Below are 13,330 nucleotides of genomic sequence, written 5' to 3' on the forward strand. Positions count from 1 at the left end.
AATCTGAATCACTTGAAAAAAACACGGGGGTGCTTAACTTTTTTCCAGGTATATATATATATATATATATGTGTGTGTGTGTATATAAAATAAATGACCACTTTATGTATCTTTAGAGTTATTAGGAACACTCATTGTGATGTTCTACTGAAATTGTACACCTCTTACATAGTTTCAATTTGTAGAATTAGGATTTTCAGGTTTTTTTTATCTGTAATAAGATATATATACAATACATATTCATATATATGTATACTATTATTTTCCACAGTTAGTATCTTATTAATAAAGCTCTTTATGATAAAATGTTGATATCATAGTCCTTTCATCCTTTCCTTTATGCTTGTGTAGCCCTAGCAAAGTAGAAATTAGTGAAGCATAATACTGTTTTTGCTGTTGATATTTAACTTGAAAATATTTAATCAAGTCAGTCTGTTAATTAAGATATGTATTTCTCTGATTTTAATGGTTATTAACTTGTAGTTATGCTTCAATATTTTTAGTTTGGCTATTTTCATGAATAATATTTTGGCTAGTTTTCTTCATGAAGAAGTTTATTAAAAAAAAAGAGTATAATTATGTATTGTTGTTTTCATTTCCAAGCTTGACTTTGTTACTTTACCCTTTTTTCATAAGATCTATTTTGTATAATTTTTGCATGGCATTAATGTTTGGTGTATTTAAGTTTTTCTTGTAAGAAATAGTAACAACTTGGAGTAAAGAAAGGTAAGTACATAGGTTACAATTCAAAACCAAGTAAATACTTTTTGTCATTATTATGTACTTGATTTCTGTAAAAATTAATAGTGTATGTTGTGTTATCTTGATTTTCTTTGAGTTTATGCTTTCATGAGATTTTTTTCAGTAAAAGTGAAGATATTAATGATTTTTAATAGATTGTTATGACCATCTACATTTTGTTAATATCTTCAGACTGCAGCAAACTATTACTTATGGCAGACCTAAAAATTAACCTAGTAATGAATACAACTAATTAAATATATTTTTCTTACATTATTGGTTCATCGGTTAGGTACTTTCACTCTTAAGATATTTTCAGCCATAAACCCAATAATATTTCACAAGACTTGGCTTAGTTAGACCTAAGTCCATATACTAAGCTAGCAATGGAAAATAATCTCAATAATAAATAATATAATAATAACAAATTTAACATAATATAACTAAATATGTTATATACTCTAACCAATACTGTTCATGAAAGTGACATTAAAGAAATAATAGAATATACCTTACTTACAGAACTCACAAACAGTAGCTTTGAACTTTTTTAATGTTTGTTGAACAATGTAACATCATTATAATTGTGTATAAGTAAAACTTTCCACAATCCTCTCTAAAAATGTCTTGTGACCAATGAAAACCATTACATGTCTAAAACAATGTAACTTAAGAGAAGGCTAACATTTGAGATAAACTGTTACAGCACTTGTTACCATTTAGGCGCAGTATCAAATATTAAGACAGTACCAGTAGTGCAGTCAAAACTAATCTTTATGAAGATATTAGGTAATGAATAAAATGAATACTTGAATTGTACAATAAATAGCAAGAATAATAGTGTTGTAATTAAAATATAACAATGTCAAATGTAATTAAAAAAAAAACAATATATTAAACATACTATAAGGTATGTGTAAAACAACTAATCTTCTTTGATTAAGTACTTTCACTTAATAAAACACATGGAGCATGCAGCAGGATGTAATGAATAAAGTTAAATATTCTGTAAAAGCCTAAAAGTAAAAAAAGATATTGTTGAAGAAAGTTTGATTATAATAACAATAATAGCAGTTAGAACAATAGTAAATATGGAAAATAAAGTAAATTGCAAAAACTGATGTAACTTAATTAATGAAATAACGTTAAACCATTTATGGAACTGTTTTATAGCTAGTATTAACTACATATAGCAAGAGTTTGAACTAATTGGAGATAAAACTATTGGTGGTTAGTGCACTAAATTGGTTTATTATTGCTGTAAACAATTCCTAAAGAAATTAAAGTGTAGATGTGAGAGTTGTTAAAAAGTCATGATATTGTATAAAACTTCTAAAACCATAATTAATAGAAAGAATATTCTAGAATTTCTCACATAATTGAATAAATTGTGTGATTAATGTGTAAATTGTAATACAAGAGATCTCATATGTAAAAAAGCTTATGTATCACAATTAGTCTTGTAATGTAGAGCAAACTCTAATGTGTCTAATATGCTGTAAGCAGTAAACATTGTAACATAACTTTTTTAGATATTTTTATTTGAAAATGAAAAGCATATAACTTCAAAGTTGAATGTATTTATTTTATTGAAAACTTTAAAAATGAATGTTTGGTTAACAAAAATGATATCAAAATTCAGGTAGTGTGCTTTGTTTTGTTTTTAGTGAGAGATCTGTTTCCAGTATAAGTTGTGGTAGATAAGTTAGTTTGATTGTATCAAGAGAACCTTGATATTTAGGTCCAAGACTATAATCTAATATATCTACAAGCATGACTGATGTGCAAAGCTTTATTATAGTTTTTCATTTGTTATGTATGACAATGACAGTTGGAATAAATAGAAGTCTGCAATGTTTGGGCTGAAGTTACCTTCCATTGGAGTATCTTGATGGAAGACATGTTGGCCAAGTTGTATAAATGGGTTGTTATTTAACAAATACATGGCTTGCATGTGATATTGACATAGAAACATTTGTGTTTACTGGTGCAGAGCATTAGTTTACCAGAATTATTAAAAGATCTTGAAATTGTGGATGAAAGGTTATTTTAAATTTTATCAGTAGCAAAACTAGTGTAATGGTAAGTTGAATCAAAAGTTTCTGTTGTTCTAACCTCAAAGCTTTAATTTTATCTTTCCATTCAATGAATTACTGATCATAATGGATGGAATAATAACAGTTCTCTCTCTGATAATATTGTAGTATTTCATTAAATGCATTTTAATGTATTGTAGATCATTACCAATCAGAATTGACAAATACGTTGTTATGGCATTTTTAGCTTTTGCAATAAAGGTATATTCTGATACGATAATTTACATCCACTCACAAACCAACTTTCCTTGATTTAAACAGCCCTCTATATGCTCAAATTTTTTGGCTGCCACTAGCCTTTATGCTCCAACTTTTATGTATTTTCCACCTGGTATAGCTGCTCTGTAGCATGCAAATAAGCATGCAACAACCATCTACCAATAGGAGTGTGACAAACCTTCCTAGCACAACTGACTCTTTCCATGCAGTAGAACCCAATATTCACTTCTTGATTTCGCATGACAGTGCTCAGTCATTTGCTTGCTACTTCTTTAATTTTTTCTTAAACTTGGCTTTTCGTTTTTGAGCTTTGAAATTTTTGAGACTTCATAAAAAAATGTTTTTGAATTTGAAATTTTTGAAATTTTGTTTGTCATGTTTTTCATGTGCTATTATTACTGCTTCATGTTAATTTAACTTGGTTTAATTTCTATTAAGGTTTTTTTTCACTTGAGTGACTTAACATGAATTCACAGTTTCAAGTCACTACCACTACAGCTTCAGACACTATCAGTGACCATCAACATATCTCAATGGCTTCAGGTCCAACATTATTGGCTGAGAAAATTTCAGCTCTTGGATTCCTTCATGTAGGCCGAAGGATCTCCTGACCATCAGTTATTTCTCCTCTTCTCAAGGGTGCTGGGATAAGATGATGAGGAGTTAAACAGCTCTTTTTCCACCCTCATTCTTTGTTATGCAGTCTCGTTATCAGCCCATAGACACACTGTGACCTTCTAGGTATGTTCTGTTTTGTTTTTGTATCCCATGTCTTTCAACCTGTCCCCTTCCCTTTATTGATGCACCTACCACAGATTGTTTTGTACTTCCTCTTTTGCCTGTTATTGTGGTTCATGCTGGGTGTTTTTCCCAAGAATTCCATTTAGGGGTCTGCTCTATCTGTTCCTCCTGACTCCTGTCACCTTTCTGTATCTCCTCACTATGTCTTTGGCTGCTCATCTTCATCGTCCTTTGGGGGAGTATGTCAAGGCCAGCATATGGACCACTCACTCCTCATACTTTTGTGTCACATTATCTCTTGTGTCTGGCAGCTTCCTTCTCAGCCAGATATCATCTGCCTCTGGTCACCATCCTTCACAGTTCATCTGTGGGTGGATATATCTTTTATTTATATATTTTCCTCTTTCAAGGGCCTCACTTTTTTTTTGGTATCTCACTCTGTGGCAAGTGGTGCCTGTCCAGGTATACTAATTCTTAAATCTGCATTTTACAATGACATGTTGGTAATGCTCACTATTGAGACGGGCTGTTCAGCAAGATCACTTGTAGGTTCATCCTCATGGTATTTTGATCCATAAATATGTTCATCATGGACTAATACGAGTAAAGCAGAAAGGAATGTTGTCCTTATCTACCATTCCTTTGATTGCACAAATTGGGTTCAGTCTGTTTTTCAAAATAAGGTTTCGTGGCTACCCCTAGTTCACTTTCTCTGACTATGAACACATGGTGATTTAGGTTCTCAGAACAAAAGTACTTCGTCCCTTCTGGTTCCTGGATCTGAGGGCCAATTGATCCAGTTTTGGTGCCACTGATTTTGGACTTGAGTTGACCTCCTGCTTACAGTCAAACCTAGTCTAGCCACTCTACATCAGTGGCACTTTTTTTGGCTGCTTCATTTTCTGCCCATTTCCTGACACATTCATTCATCTCAGGTGAAGAGAATACCTGGTTCAGATGTGGTGCAGTCTCCCACATGTGTATTTTCTCTACATTGAGATGTCACATTCCTTGAGTCCTCTTTCAACACTCTATGGGCGAGGTTCATCTGGGTAACTTTTACACTGGTCCTTCCACTAGGGCAACGTAGGATTCTGTTTTTGGGAAAAGGTAAGTTATTGTATAGGAAGATAATATTTTCCTACACTGAAAATATATTTACAATAGATACTTACCTCTTCTCACACTTCCCATGCTTCCTCTCCCATTTCCAGTGTATTTTGTCATGCCTAATGTTGAAGTGAAGATTGGGTTCTACTGCATGGAGGGAGTCAGCTGTGCTAGGATGGTGTGTCACACTCGTATTCGTGGAGAGTTGTCACATGTTTATTTGCATGTTACAGTGCAACTATACCACATGAAAGTAAGTGGGAGCATAAGAATTTGCCCATATAGAGGGTAGTTTAAATCAAGAAAAGCAGTTTTGTGAGAAGAGGCAAGTATCTATCAGAAATATATTTTCATTGTAGGAAAATATTAATTTTGTGTAGTGTTTTATGTAGTTTGAAAATTCAAAATAATTTAGCTACTATATTATATGATTTAGTAGAATATACACCAAAATCTGATAGATCTGTAATGTGTTTCTGTGTAATACATTCTCTGTCAGTTTTAACATATTTGTATTCCTCGTCACCTGAAAGTTTTAATGTCTTTTAATTAAATCCTAATATTTTCCATAAAGTTGAAATGTAACATTTGTTACAAATAAAAACAAAGTTATAAGATACTTTATGGGTGGGGATGATTATATATCTATTATGTAGCTAATTAAATGCTCAATAACTTTTTTCTTACCCATAACATGTTTATTATTGTTAATAGTGAATTTCTTTAAGTCTGTTTTGCAGTTATGGATTATGTCTTTAATTTTGTTTATCCATTTTCTAAATTTAATTGTTTTTAAGTTATCTTTTTTTTCTTCATTAAAGTAAACTATACTGAGTGATTTACTAATTACTTGTTTGGTGCATCTCCAATTACTTTAATGGCATTCCTGGAAATTAAGACCATCTGTCATTATATGTAGCAATACATCTATCCTTCTGTATATTTTATATCTTGTTTATTCGTCTTTCTTAATAATAACAAATTTCACTCATAAGCTACTTGTAGGAGTCATCAGTAGTCTTTCTTATTTTAGTTTCTTTACAAAGAAATCATTAGAATATAAATAATCTTAAGTTTTCTAGTACTAGTGCAAATTTGTTTGGTTCCTGTTCAACCATATAATAGAAAAATACAATGATGCTAATCAATTACACATGCATGCATGCATGGAAAATGTTTTCTGGATAAGATTTGACTTTATGCCTTGAGAAGTATGAAGCACATTTTATACATATCAGCAACTATACCTGTTTTATTAAATGAAGGCATATGGTACTCTACCCTACATTTGTGCTGATTGTTATTAATAATCTTCTGCCACTACTGATGATTGTAAATTGTGTTTCAAATCGGGAATACTTACCTCTGAAATGTTGAAAGTCTTCCAGCCTTTCCCCCAGTTGTTCAGTTGGAGGATAACAGATTTACAATGCTAAAATCCAGGGTTTGATTCCCTAGATGGACAGAGCACATGTAGCCCATTGTGTAGCTTTCTGCTAAAACAAGCAAGCCTTTCAGTCTTTTCTTGTTGAGTTTGAACTTATGCTATGAACAAAACATGACTCAAAACTTCTGAATGTTCTTTATGCATTCCACAGCATGTGTCACTTATCCATAATTTTTCACTCTCTCACTTTCCACATTACTTGTTATGCAAGCATCAGTGGACATAAGCTTGGCTTTCCCATCATAATTGAGAATTTCTTGTTAATAGTCATGTTGTTAAGTTTGCTATAATGTTATTTCTGATACAATTGTTTTCAACTTAGATGTAGGCTTTACTTATACAGTTTGACTGAAACATGCAGAATAAACTTGTGCTAAAATGTCATTTATGGCTAACACAATCATGTCAGTGCTGTTTATTTCATAACACTTTACATTTTCTTTTCTTTGTCATGAAGGTAAATCTTTTGCTCAGGCCTAATCACCTTCAGAGTTTGATTTGTATGCTACAGAGCTAGTCCTACACATGATGAAATTCTGCTGGTCTTTTTCCCTTTTTCTTTCGGGTGTGTTATATTTCATTATTTAACCTGTTTCCATTACACCTGAAAGTGATATTTTCATGTGAGTTAACTTCTTTACATCAATATTTTATTTCTCTCACCTTCTCCTAATATTGGGATTGCAGATGTTGTTCGAAATTAATTATGTATTCATACACTTCATATTCCCCTTCTACTCTCCCTTCTCATGATATAATTGGTCTTGTTTAGAGACATAATTTTTGTGCACTCTTGTTAGCTATTCTCATTCTACATGTTATTTTTAATCATGATCACGTATCTACTTTGATGTTTTCATTAGCTATGGTTCTCATTTATATTAGTTCTTTACCATGTGGCTCTTGTTTTCCTTGGACACTTTTGCCTGTCAGGCTGTGTTGCAAGATACTTATTGTTTACTCAGCTGACCTACTTATATGTATATCTATTTTAAACTTGCTTCATTTTTGTCTTTGCAGTTATTTCACTATACCTTATGTTCATTTCAGGGGAATCTTGCCAGCAGAAGTTGATTACAGTTTGAGCTCCTTGTTTTGCTTCTGATCATCATTCCACTTCCTGAATCTTGAGTGTAGTGTTCTTTAATGCTTGCCACATCTATTTGTGCTTTTCATGTGACTTAGCATCAGTGTTAGCAAGGTTGGTCTTTATGACTCACTCATATCTTTTCTGTTTAGGATGACTCCTTTATTCTGAATTTTTGGGGTCATCTCAGGTTTTGTTCATCTATGGACCCTTGGCTTCAACTTCCTTACCACATTCATAATTTGGCTTTGTTTTTGGCCTCCTGGTTTCTATACCCTTTGGAAAACATCTTACAGACTGACATGGGAAAGAACCTGTGTACTTTTTGCCATTCTATCTTCATCAAATTGCTGTATTTTCAGTTTCAGGATTCTTTTTGTCACCTGTGGCTATCCTTTAAGCCTGAGGGAATCTTTATCTTGTGAGATTTTATATATTCTGCAGAACACCCATTGTTAACCATTTCCAGTTTGTCTGGGATCATGAATACTTTGACTGCAAAACAAGAAATAAAAGATAATCAAATACAGTCTCTTTGTATTTAGCAAGATTCTGTATTAATATTCATTCACCTGGTTGGGACTCTTTACATGTTCTTTAGCCTTTGCATTTGTCCTAGGTAACCCAAGTATTTCTATATCACCCAATATGTTCACAAATCTACGGTGTCTGAAGTTGAGAAATTATTTGATTATACATAAAAAAAAATGGTCTCTCCTTCTGTGAAACTGTTTATGGATTCATCCAGTTAGGACTCTTGCATGTTACATATACCTCTATATATATAGTAGACAAAACTCCAATCTATATGCTGCAACTCTGTGAGAGGGTGCTGTTTGTTGGAAATGGGCAGAAGGTGCCATCTGGTGGTTAATAATACCTCAATGGATACCTTTTTCACCTTTGCATCTACATCTTTCCATGGTGTTAGTGATATCAGAAATGAGACTACCACTATCACTGTGTTTTCATTGTTATTTTTTATTTATTTATGTTTTGATGTTTCCATTGCACTGTCTTTGCATTATTGAACCCACCCTTAGGGAGTGCATAGGTATTTCTTTGGTTCTCTCTGAGTGCCCACTAATTTGGCTTGTTGTGTGACTTACTGGCCATTTTCAGTATGCATGAAGAGAGTCTGCTGCTTCTGGAGAATGTTCTTTCTTAATATGTGTCTGGGCTGCTCCCATGAGAACCTTCCTATGTGGAAAGAGACTGTAGTATTCTTCCTACCTGTTTTTGCTACCATTATGCCCCATTATTGTCTCCACAGGTTCAATACATCATTACTACTCACAAAACTGACTCCTTTGCCTGAATTAAAGGGTGTCATGAGCAAGGAGGTACTCTGATAATAAGGAGTCTTATTCCTGATTGTTCTTTATTTCTAGTCTTTTTATAAGGTTGTTATGCTCCACTCATTTTCTTTGAATCCAATTCTGTGAGTTATTTTCTGGTTCTGGATTCTATTCTGACTGTGCTTGGCAAATATATTTCTTCTGCCCTGTAACTTCAAGTTGTGTATTTTTCTTTTTTATCATGGACAACGATAGTGGTTCATGATAGGGATCAAACAGGTTTTGAGGAAACACTCTAATACTGCTTATGGTGAAAATTACCTGAGATAGCAAACTCATTCCCGAAATAACATTCAAAATCATTCTTTGCAATACTAAAAGCTATACACGTTGAATAAAAGTCAGAAAAAATAAACTATCCAATACTTAGAATGAATCTAAAATTTGCCTTAAACTTCACAATTGTTCATACTATTATTATTCTATCTTTTCTCAGCCTACAGCAAAAATGACTTGGTGTATTGCAGCAAAACTTTTTTGTCGAATGCATAAATAAGGTACTGCAAAGGTTGTAGGAGTATTTAAGAGTTGATTTGTTTATTCTGTGTTTTACCTAACCTAAAAAAATCATAATTCTAATGTAAATGATGTTGTCATTACCCCTAGGAAATTAGCTTTCTTAAGAATATCTGGTATTTCTTTAAAAAGCTTAAGTACAAGGTGAAACAGGAATTATCAGCCAATAATATATGCACATTATATGACTGTAACATGTACATACTCAATGCTTTGTACATTATACAATCAGCATCTTTAGGAAGCCAACCACTATATCATGAAGCATGATAGTGGTTCATAATAATATGAGCATAAAAAAACCAGCAAGCAAGATAAATAAAAAAATTTGGAATTTAAAAACCTGCAAGTAGGATCATAAAAAAAGGTAAAGAAACAAGGCTGGAAATACTATAGGTATTATTTGCTCAAATTACAAATCCCTATTTTGGCTCCATACTGTTACCTAGAATTACATTTGGTGGAGTCAAAATAGGGATTTGTAGTTTGACTAACTAATATCTTCAGTATCTCCATCCTTGTTTCCTTACTTTTTATGATCCCTATTTGCAGGTTTTTAAAACCCCAATTTTTCCTTTATCTTGTATTCATTGGTTCTCACCTCCTTTGCAGTGTGGGTATTTTGGCTTTCAGTTTTTCAGGTGTAAGTCTACCAAATTTAAATTTTACATTTTTTATAATTAAAATTAATAAAAAAAACAGGTATTTACCTCTGAAATGCATTCCCTCCTGCCTCCCCACAACAACATATTCGTCATAACTGCAACTTTCAATATAATATAAATTATGGCAGGAAAGTAGAACTTATGTAAATTCCCTTTATTCTTGTACAATAAGTCATGTGGAAGGTAGAAGATTAGAAGATTATGGGTAAGTGACACACTCTTCAATGAGAAGAGAACATACAGGAATTTTGAGTCCCATGTTTTGTTGACAGAGTGAATTCAAACATAACAAGAAAAAGCTTTGGGTATTTCAGAGTTAAGCATCTGCATGGAGTTCATTTTAATTCAAAAAATGTAAAACTTCAGATGCTGTTATTTTAGCTTATATCTACAGTAGCTGTTTTCCTAGAGAATCAGTTGTGAGAGAATACTTCCTGAAATGTGGTGTTCGTGACTAGGTAAGTTGCAGTGTATTTATATCAAATTGTATATACATTAGTAAATAATTGCATGGTGAAAATAGTTTCTGCCTTCTTTAAATCTTTGTCTCACTGCCAAAAAAAGTGCTTCCTTTCCTAATGTAACATTTCTGCTGTAGGTGGTGGTGAATGCTCTTGTCCAGGCCATCCCAGCCATAATGAATGTACTGTTGGTGTGTCTTATCTTTTGGTTGATTTTTGCCATAATGGGTGTTCAGATGTTTGCTGGGAAATTCTTCAGGTGTCTTGACAGTGAAGGTAATCGACCAAGTGTGACAGAAGTGCCAAACAAAGATGTATGTGACGATAAAAACATGACATGGAACAACCCTATGATCAACTTTGATAATGTTCTTAATGGTTATCTAGCACTATTTCAAGTGGTAAGTTGTCTTTCTTTCAAGAAATGTTTTGAAAATATTATATATAACAATTTATAGGAAGAAATTTAAAGGATTCCCAGCATAAGGTTATGATATAGCACTGATATTTTTCAGATATTTGACTATTCTTCACATTAGAAAATTATTTAAAATAATTGTTAATACTTTAAAATTAAGCTTTACTTGTTATAAATAAAGTCATACAGTTGTAATCTGTCAGTTTAGGATCTGAATTTTATCTGGTGAAAACTATTTAATGCACTACATCAAGAACATGTGATAAATAAAGGTTTACTCTAAGATGAAAACACTTTTTAATCTAGTATTCTTTAAGTTAAGGTTATAATAAAGATAGTGGCATTTTTTACAAAAGAACAAAAAATATCACTCTTTATAAACAGCAAATTTTAATTTCTTAACACTGTTAATTAAAATATTATAACATATAAGTAAAAATTAAGTGAATGTTGCTACTTTTTCATCATTTCATTTTCAACAAACAAATATGCTAAATTTAAGTCTATAATTTGGTTATTATATTGACATTGTAAGTTTTGGTTTAGTATAGTTCATAACGTTCATCATTACTTAAAAGTTAAAGAACCCTGTCTTCTTCCACCTTATTTTCACATTTTCTACCATAAAAATTATGAATATTTCATTGTGTCAATCATTTACTGACAATCTGTTGTGAATTTGATCAATTCCAAGAGAACTATCAAACATTCAGGGCTGAGAGGAATCCAGTGGTTAGGGTGCCCACTGGTCTGCAGGCCCATCATTTGCATCCAATTACCACAAAAAAATCATGCTTTGTTTTTTGAAACTATGGATGCATTATAAGGGTGATGGTCATATCCCACTATTTGATCAAACAAGAACAGCCTAAGAGTAGGTGGTTGCTGTTGTTGACTAGCTGCCTTCAAAATTAGAGATGGCTAGAGCAGCTAACCAATGAATAACTTTGTGCAAATGTCTGAAACAGAAAAACAAAACCACATTATTATAGGTTGAAAAAAAAACATTATGTAATATCAATTAAAATTTCTTAATTTTATATTACATCTTGTGGTTTGTAAGGCCCAAATTAGAATTGTATATGCACAGTAATTTTAAATGAAAGTGGTTGAAAATAACTGCAAGTAAGATAAACAAAAGTAACTTCGTAAGTAAACACATGAGTCAAAAATACTTAATTTACTAAAAGGATTATTTTATTGCTCAGACTACAACTTTTTTACACATTCAAAGTTAATTCCCACTTAATGGATTCAGTACCCCAATAGATATGCACTTTTTATCTAAATTAATAGAAATTAGTATTCTGATCATTTTGCATGTAAACTTAAGAAATTTGTTTGTTTGAAGGAACCAAAAATAAAATACTTTTCTATCATCTTTGGTAAGGTGTTAAAACCAACACTGTTTAATTCTGCATGATCAACATATGATGATCCTTTCCTAGTGTGCCAACAGCTCACCTCGTTTGGTTACCAGGTCATATATAATAGTCTTGAGTAGCTCAAATTAATTAAGACACAGAGTGAATTCCTGGATATTATTTATTTTAGCATAAGACATGTTACAAAGGACAATTTGTGTACACTGGACAAGTGGCATTTATGTGCTGAGTGATTAAGACAATCACATTACTGGGCAGTTGGTACTTGTGTATATAATCTTCTCTTTTACCTAACTTAATAGGTATTTATACCTATGTGAGTATGTGAGTGTTACATATTTACAGTAATTTACATAACTCTATGTCACGAATCAATAAACAATAAACACCTTGTACATCCAATATCATGTGACTGTTGAGTTACATCATAGTTTAGGCTTAGAAAAGGTGATTGCACAAAATGTAAGTAGTAAATTTGTAAGTTACTATTAACATAATGTTACGACAGTGGAAGTCACGTGACGCTGCTGGCACATGCGTGACGGAGTTTCTCAAATTATCAGGGAACTCCTCGAGTGCTGGAGATGCCTCTTTGTTAGTATATAAGCCTGGCAGAGAAAAGCCAGGGGATGATGAATGTATGATAGAGCGAACAGTAATCACGGTGAGTTTTGGGTAATTTACAATTCTGTTTTGAGCTAGTGTGTGTTTTGCACTCGTAGAGAGCGAAGTTATCGAGATTTTGAATCACTGTGATTTATAGCATGTATTATAAAAGTTGTTAAGTTGAAAGTGACGAGAAACGTACTGACTGTGGAATTACTGTGAACTAAAAGTTTGTATCGAGAAAGAATAATCTGGTTTAATCAAGAAAGGACTTGTATTGCTGAAGGAAAGAATTTCTACTAGAAATTAACAAACAAGCAGATATGTAACAAATTAATGTCAGAGAGTGGGACAGAAAAAAAAAAAAGAAAAAAGATGGAAACGAGAAATGGCAAATCAAACTACGACTTAGCAGATTTAATGGCAGCAATACAAGAACAGCAAAAAGAAACAAGAAGAACGAGAAAATAAACAAGAAAA

The 13,330-nt window shown here is 32.3% G+C and overlaps 1 pseudogene; it reads left to right on the plus strand.

The window, feature by feature from the left end:
• LOC106459830 overlaps positions 1-10,846 on the plus strand; it is a 180,007-nt pseudogene extending 169,161 nt beyond the window's left edge.
• Positions 10,847-13,330: the final 2,484 nt, after the last annotated feature.

This window comes from Limulus polyphemus, unplaced genomic scaffold (genome assembly GCF_000517525.1).
Source record: "Limulus polyphemus unplaced genomic scaffold, Limulus_polyphemus-2.1.2 Scaffold666, whole genome shotgun sequence".
In the NCBI taxonomy this organism is placed as follows: Eukaryota; Metazoa; Arthropoda; class Merostomata; order Xiphosura; family Limulidae; genus Limulus; species Limulus polyphemus.